This window comes from Rhamphochromis sp. 'chilingali', assembly GCF_963969265.1.
Source record: "Rhamphochromis sp. 'chilingali' genome assembly, chromosome: 5".
Taxonomy (NCBI): domain Eukaryota; kingdom Metazoa; phylum Chordata; class Actinopteri; order Cichliformes; family Cichlidae; genus Rhamphochromis; species Rhamphochromis sp. 'chilingali'.
In genome coordinates, this window is record NC_137932.1 from 28,072,260 (window position 1) to 28,080,436 (window position 8,177).

Here is an 8,177-nt window from a genome sequence, read left to right on the forward strand (position 1 = left end):
AATAAATGGCACAACACGTTTTAGGTGATAAATTGCAGGAAATGTGATAGAAATTAAAGTTTATATAAGCAAATTTGTTCTATCGAAGCCACATTTAGAAGATTTATTGATCATTCTGAAAAATAACAGTGGTAATGTACAGATCACAGCTGTTGTTTCAGGACAAAATGCCGCTGTACCTTTTGAGTTAGTGAGGTCGTACTTTCGGTTTTAGTAACAAGGAAGGAAACGATTTGTCTTTGGATTACATTTGGATTAGCAGTATATTATATACTCTTGCAGTATATTAATAACTAACCTTGTATTGTGGATGAATAATCTCAGTTGTTCTCCTGACTGAAGTTTGGTCCGTATATAGCATCCTGCTATGCGATTGCATTTGTCCCTAACCACCAGAATCCGCCACATTAACTTTTATCGAGTGGAAAAAAAGTTGGCGTTCATCCTCCAGCTTCACTGTGCTAATGTTATGCTAACATAGCTGTGTTGCTAGCAATCACGTAGCACAACATTATATACCAGGTAGTCCAACTTCAGTAACCCTGCAAACGCCACTGCTGTTTAGGTTTCTGTCTTCATTTATGAAGTGGTAGCAGAGCTGTACGTTTTAATTAGTTTCAAAAATCTCTCAGTCAGAACATGGTATGAAATGTTTAGGTGTAAACTAGCGAGCTAACTTCCTGTTAACTTCTAACTCCGTTAAATTTAATAAATTCTGTTTTCATGGATGCATGGATGTAAAACTTAATTGTTACACCCGATAAAGCAGCAACGCTGATGATAAAGATGAAAGAATTTAGACGGTTTTTAACTCTTAGTGTTCGTTTGACTTTGGGACCTGAAGGGACGGAGTTTTGGACCCAGATTACTCCGCGAAGCTCCTCACTACGACAGCCGTAATGCTCTGACAATCCATCAAGCAGTGTACTAAAACATTTTTTTAACAGATTTCTGCACGCCAAAATCGGTTTGACGTCAGTAAGCACAGCCAGAATTCATACATAGGGCACACTCTCGATTTTTGAGAACATTAAAGGTATTTAAGTGTGCCTTATAGTGTGGAAAATACGTTATACATTTTAAAAATCCTGCTGCAATGCAAATTAGCCACACCTTGGGATGTAAGGAGCTCTCAGCTGTCTGCCTGGATATTTCTATCTCATAGCTTTGCCCTGCTAACAAGCGTGTGTGCTTGTACAAAGGCCGTTCAGCCTCGGGATTTACACTCTGATCGACACGGATATTTGAAGAATGAAGGGACCCTGCAGCAAAATGGAGAGCTGAAGCTCTGACTGTGCGCCTCTTTACTCAGTCTGACCACCTGTTGAAGGTAACGTACTAACATGGCTAACATTAGCATCACTGCACATAGCCCTGTTATTTTAAGGTAATCTATGGCAAGATATCAGGGCAAAAATTCGCCACTTTTCTAACCTCTTTGGTTAAGAAATGGCGTAAAAACTGCGTTTAATTATTCAAAAGGCCATAAAAAACGGTGTTTGTCCCAACAGAATGCTGTTTTTCACGCCACAGACTGGTTCCTTGAACGCCCCATCTGAGTGGCATTCTTTGAACGCCGCTTTTTACATCACTCGGCAGAAAACGGCGTTCAAAGACGGATTAAAAACAGCGTTGTTTTGTTTTTGTTTGGGGTTTTTTACAGCGTTCTGTGTCAGCGTTTAAAACGCCTTTTTTCTTGAAATTATGCAGGGCAGTCCTCATGGTACCCTCATCCAATTACTTTCAACAGATTTCACCCAATCAAAGAAAAGGAAGTGCAGACCATACTAATTCATTACAGATTCAACTTGCTGCTAAGTGATTGCCTATTCAGTACCAATGTTTGTCACAGTATTCACTTGTATTATAATCCCACTATGCATTTTGATATGTTTAAAGCAGGCTTCCTCCCACCGTCCAAAGACATGCAGCTTGTGGGGATAGGTTAATTGGATAATCCAAATTGCCACTAGGTGTGAATGTGAGTGTGAATGGTTGTCTGTCCCTGTGTGTTAGCCCTGCAACAGACTGGCGACCTGTCCAGGGTGTACCCCACCCTTTGCCCTATGACAGCTGGGATAGGCTCCAGCGCCCCCCGCGACCCTGAAAAGGATAAGCGGAAGCGAATGGATGGATGGATGGATGATGTATTGTTTGGAGTTTAGTCTGTTGCTGTTTTTAGAATTTCTTCTTGGACCAAATGTAACCCACATAATTTCCTTAGGGATTAATAAAGTATTCTTAATATGATTCTGATTGTTTCAGGCCTGCAATTGTTCAATGACACATCTTCTTACCTGTATCTTTTGCTCATTTCTCCTCTTCTTTTCTGTCGACAGGGCCTCTGTCGACAGGTTGTGTGTGAGACTTTAAATCCATCCATTCATCTTCTTCCGCTTTATCTGGGGCCGGGTCGCGGGGGCAGCAGCCTATGCAGAGAAGCCCAGAACTCCCTCTCCCCAGCCACCTCCTCTAGCTTATCCAGGGGAATACCAAGGCGTTCCCAGGCCAGCCGAGAGATATAATCTCTCCAGCGTGTCCTGGATCTGCCCCGGGGCCTCCTCCCGGTGGGACATGCCAGGAACACCTCACCCAGGAGGCATCCTTGTCAGATTCCCAAACCACCTCAGCTGGTTCCTTTCAATGTAGAGGGCTCTACTCTGAGCCCCCGAATGGCTGAACTTCTCACCTTATCTCTAAGGGAGATAAGGTGAGAAGCCACCCTTCGGAGGAAGCTCATTTCCGCCGCTTGTATCCGCGATCTCGTTCTTTCGGTCACTACCCACAGCTCGTGGCCATAGGTGAGGGTAGGGACGTAGATCGACCGGTAAATTGAGAGCTTCGCTTTTACACTCAGCTCTCTCTTTACCACGACGGACCGGTGCAGCGTCCGCATTACTGTGGCTGCAGCACCAATCCATCTGTCGATCTCCGGCTCCCTTCTCCCATCACTCACGAACAAGACCCCGAAATACTTGAACTCCTCCACTTGAGGCAGGAACTCATCCCCGGCCTGGAGTGGGCACTCCACCCTTTTCGGGCTGAGAACCATGGCCTCAGATTTGGAGGTGCTGATCCTCATTCCCGCTGTTTCACACTCGGCTGCAAGCCTTTCCAGTGCAAGCTGGAGGCCTTCACCCTGTTGAAGCCAACAGAACCACATCTTCCGCGAAAAGCAGAGATGAGATTCTGAGGCCACATAAGTGAAAGACCCTCTGCCACTTGGCTGCGCCCAGAAATCCTGTCCATAAAAATTATGAATAGAATCGGTGACAAAGGGCAGCCCTGGCGGAGCCCATCACCCACCGGGAACGAGTCCGACTTATTGCCGGCAATGCGAACCAAGCTCTTGCAACGATTGTATAGGGATCAAATGGCCCGTAGCAATGGGTCCAGACCCCTCATACTCCCGGAGCACCTCCCACAGGACACCCCGAGGGACACGGTCGAATGCCTTCTCCAAGTCCACAAAACACATATAGACTGGTTGGGCAAACTCCCATGCACCCTCAAGTATCCTTGAGAGGATAAACAGCTGGTCCAGTGTTCTGCAAACACGACGAAAACTGCATTGTTCCTCCTGTATCTGAGGTTCAATTAGCGGACGAACTCTGCTTTCCAGCACCCTGGCATAGACTTTCCCAGGGAGGCTGAGAAGTGTGATCCCCCTGTAGTTCGAACACAACCTCTGGTCCCCCTTCTTAAAAATGGGGACCACCATCCCGGTGTGCCAGTCCAGGGATACTGCCCCTGATCTTCACACAACATTGTAGAGGCATGTCAGCCAGGACAGCCCTACACACCCAGAGCCTTCAGCAACTCGGGGCGGACCTCACTCACACCAGGGGTTCTGCCACCAAGGAGTTGTTTAAGTGGCTCAGTGACCTCGCCCCCGGAAATTGGATGGTCATCCCCCTCATCCCCAGACTCTGGTTCGTCCTCGGAAGACGTGTCAGTGGGATTAAGGAGGTCCTCGAAGTATTCCTTCCACCGCCTGACAATTTTCTCAGTCGAAGTCAGCAGCGTTCCACCAGCACTATACAGAGTGCAGGTAGAGCACCGCTTTCCCCTCCTGAGACGCCTCACGGTTTGACAGAATCTCTTCGAGGCAGTCCGAAAGTCTTTTTACATGGCCTCTCCGAACTCCTCCCGCACCAGAGTTTTTGCTTCCAGACTTGCTTACTCCCTGCAAATGGGCGGCAGAAAACCGACCGGTGCCTATGCCATCTCCAAAATGCGCTGGTTGATGTCGGGGCAGCACAAGTACGAGCAACCTTTTTTTGGAGAAGCCCGTGATGCCGCCCCCACCACCCGTGTGTGTATGTGTACGTGTGAACGTGTGTGTATATATATATACTGTATATATAAAAAATAATCAATCACATCCCCCATTTATGTATGCAATATTTTAAATTAGGTATTCAGCTCATTCACCTACATTACACATAAACCAAAACAGGACAGAGTAAATAATAAGACAACATAAACCTTTTTAGTCCCACATGTGAGAAAATTTTAGGTCATGGCAGAAAGTTCAAGTTTAAGAGTAAACGTTAAAAAAACCACAATAGAATAGTGCAGCTGCAGGGCGCAGCGCTACCAGCTGATCCCTCACGTAAACAAGGGAGCCAGTCGCCGGGTCTCCAAATACAGGTGAAAAAAGTGGGGGACAAAGGGGAGAAAAATGACCAGAACTAGCACGAAACTGTAGTGTATGATCTCAGAATCTGTTTGGTAAGAAGTAAGTTAAAGGTTAAGAGACGTAAAGAGGAAAATAAGAAAGAAGCTCAGAAATGAGTGGAACTGCCGCAGTTAAGGTCTCTACTTGTTTCAGAAAAAGCATTCTGTTTTTTACCTTGTTTGCTCATGCTTTAAACATATCAAAATGCAGAGTGGGTTACATACATTGGTACCGAATAGGTAATCACTTAGCAGCAAGGTGAATCTGTGATGAATTAGTGTGGTCTGCACTTCCTCTTCTTTGATTGGGTGAAAGGAGTTGAAAGTAATTGGATGAGGGAACCATGGGGATTGCCCTGCATAATTTCAAGAAAACTGCATTTTAAACGCCATCATAGCTGACACAGAACGCCGTAAAAAACGCAGTTTTTATCCATCGTTGCCGTTTTCTGCCGAGTGACATAAAAAGCGGCGTTCAAAGACAGATAAAAACAGCATTTTTTCCGCCACTCAGATGGGGCGTTCAAGGCACAAGTTTGTGGTGTAAAAAAACACAGACTGGTTGTGGTGTTTCGACAGAACGGAGATGGCTTGGTTTATAATGGAACATGTATTCAGCAGTAGTTAGCCATCCAAAACATATCACAATACACTTCTCTTCTTCTATCCTTCTATCACATTAGTCCCCTACTGGTAACTGAGTATATGTTCATATTCAGTCCCCCTTGTAAAGCAACCCTTCACCATCTTCGCAGTGTATGTAAACATAACATCTCTCCTCATTCTCACAGAATTCTACTACCTCAGTATTACTTACTTAGCATGGTAACATTACTATTTGCACATAACATTATCAGTAGTAAACTTTGCAACCAGACAGCATTTCAATACTGCTTGCTGAACCTATTTCATTCATAACACTACTGGGTGTTTGAGCTATATCTATGATCTTAACATACCCATCTTGTTATGGTGCCTAAATCGTCCTTTATAATGAATACTTGTACAGTTAAGATTACTGTAGTAACTTAACAACCTTAAGTCACAAAACTTCACAAATAAATCACAGTAAATCAATCATCTATTATACTTGGACCTCAGAACTAGCAGTATGGAACTTAACATTACCATCCAACAGCTCAAGCGTGTTATTTTCCCACTTTTCTTTTTTTTTAAACTCATTTCATTATATAATCCTTGGTCCAAGCTGGTAACTGTCTCGGTCTGTTAGGAACAGAAGGTCTTTTAGGAGTTTCTCTTGTGTTGTTTTCAACCTCTTCACCAGCCTGCAACGGCTCAGCATTCTCTGCTCGGCAGAGTGAGAGACGGGCTGCATTCCATCGCTTTCCATCACTCAAGATGAAGGTGCTCAGTCCAGTCTGTTGCTGCACTGACAGTGGATCAGTAAACTGTCTCTCTCCCTTCGCCATTCGGAAAGGCTTACGTATCCGCACCCTGTCACCGACCACAGGCTGGGGAGGTTTTGTCCCCCTCTTAGCATCAGTGTAACGTTTACTCCTACGTTGCTAGTGAAAGACTCTGGCCCTGCATTGGTCATACTGTCCTGTGTCTTTGGGAAACATTTAGCTTTGTTCTCATTGGTCTCCCTCTGAGAAGCTGAAACGGTGCTGCTCCAGTTGTTGCATGAGCTGTAGCATGGTAATTCTGTAGCATCTCTGTTACGGCGGGCTTCCACGGCTTCTGGGACACCTGTGCAGCCTGAACACAGTCCTTCAGTACTCTGTTGAATCTTTTAACACACCCGTTCGCTTGAGGGTGATACACACTTGTTCTAATGTGCTTGATGCCCCTTTCCTTCAGGAAATCAGCAAAGGCAGATGAAGTGAATTGTGGTCCATTATCTGTCGTAAGCTCACAAGGGTTTCCCTCCCATGCAAAAACTGAAGACAAGAACCTGATAACAGTGTCTGTAGTAGCTGATGAAGTAAAGGCTACTTCTGGCCATTTGCTGAAGTAATCGACCAGTGTGATAGCAAACCTGCAGTCCTGCGACCCGCGGTCAAAAGGTCCAACAATGTCAACGGCCACATGCTGAAAGGGACCATCTGGAAACTGAACCGGCTGTAGGGGAGCAGGAGCAGTTTTGGCCATTTTGTCACACAATTGACAGACTGAGCACGATGACAGAATCGCATGGACTTGAGTATCCATGCATGGCCACCAGTAAAGCTCTCTGAGTCGCTGCTTTGTGCGAACTATGCCCTGGTGACCTTCGTGTGCGAGGCATATCACCTTTTCTCGCAGGGACCTTGGGACCACCAGACGTGTCCCCCAGAAAACCAACGGTGATTCCACAGCAAGTTCATGTCGCACCAGGAAATACGGCTGCATCTCAGGTGGGAGAGACCTTTTCACCTTAGGCCAGCCTGAGCGGATAACCTGTCGCAGCAGAGAAAGGTCAGGGCAGTCCTCATATTCAGCTTTAAAATCCGTCAACGGTGTCGCTGTCAAGAGAGGAGAAACTTCAGCTATCGCCAAGAGAAGGTCTTTTTCAGCATCAATGTCAGTGCTGGAGTACGTCAGGGGAACCTGTGAGAGGCAGTCTGCGATGACATTCTGAACACCAGGACGGTACTGCACATCGTACTGAAAACACATCAACCTTGCAGACCATCGTGCGATTCTCATGCCCGCTCTGTTCATACCTTTGGTGCTGAGAAGGGTAGTAAGAGCTTGGTGGTCAGTACGAAACGTGAATCTGCGGCCCCATACATATGTACGCCATCTTTCCACCGCCCAGACACAGGCTAACGCCTCCTTTTCTGTGGTGGAGTACTTTCTTTCAGCAGGAGACAGTGTTCGGGAGGCGAACGCCACAACCCGCTCCACTTGATCTGGATGTAACTGTGTCAACACAGCGCCTAGCCCGTAGTCTGATGCATCTGTGGTGATAAAAGCAGGTAAGTCAGGGTCATAGACGGCAAGTGCGGGACTTTCCAGAAGGAGTTTTTTCAGGTTACTGAAGCTCTCATGTGCTGCCTCGTTCCACTGGAGTTCAACTTTCATGTCTGTGTGATGGCTGCACTTACAGCCACACAGTGGTAATACCCACCATGTTAGTGTAGAGGCTTATAAGTAACATTGCATTCACATTTCTTTCTTTAAATATAGGAATTAATTTACAGGACAATAAATAACTGGTTTTGGTTTAGATTTAATTCACATATCCACATAACACTGCATTCTAAAATAAGTGCACACATTTTAGTTTACACTGTTATGTATGATTAATTTTTTGTTTTCTGAGTTACCTTAGTTGCAGCTGTTCCAGTCCCTTGATTAAGGAGCCAAGAGGTGGAAAAGGGGCAGAGCGAGCTTTAAAGGAAGACTACAAATTGGTTCACGCTATAACTCAGGACCATGGGGGGGAATTGGAGTTCATTATGTTTGGTTTAGTTAGGTTTTGTGTGTTTTACCCCTTCTCCTGTTTTTGTGGACTGATCAGCCACTATTTAAGTTTCCCCTTTGTCTCGTTA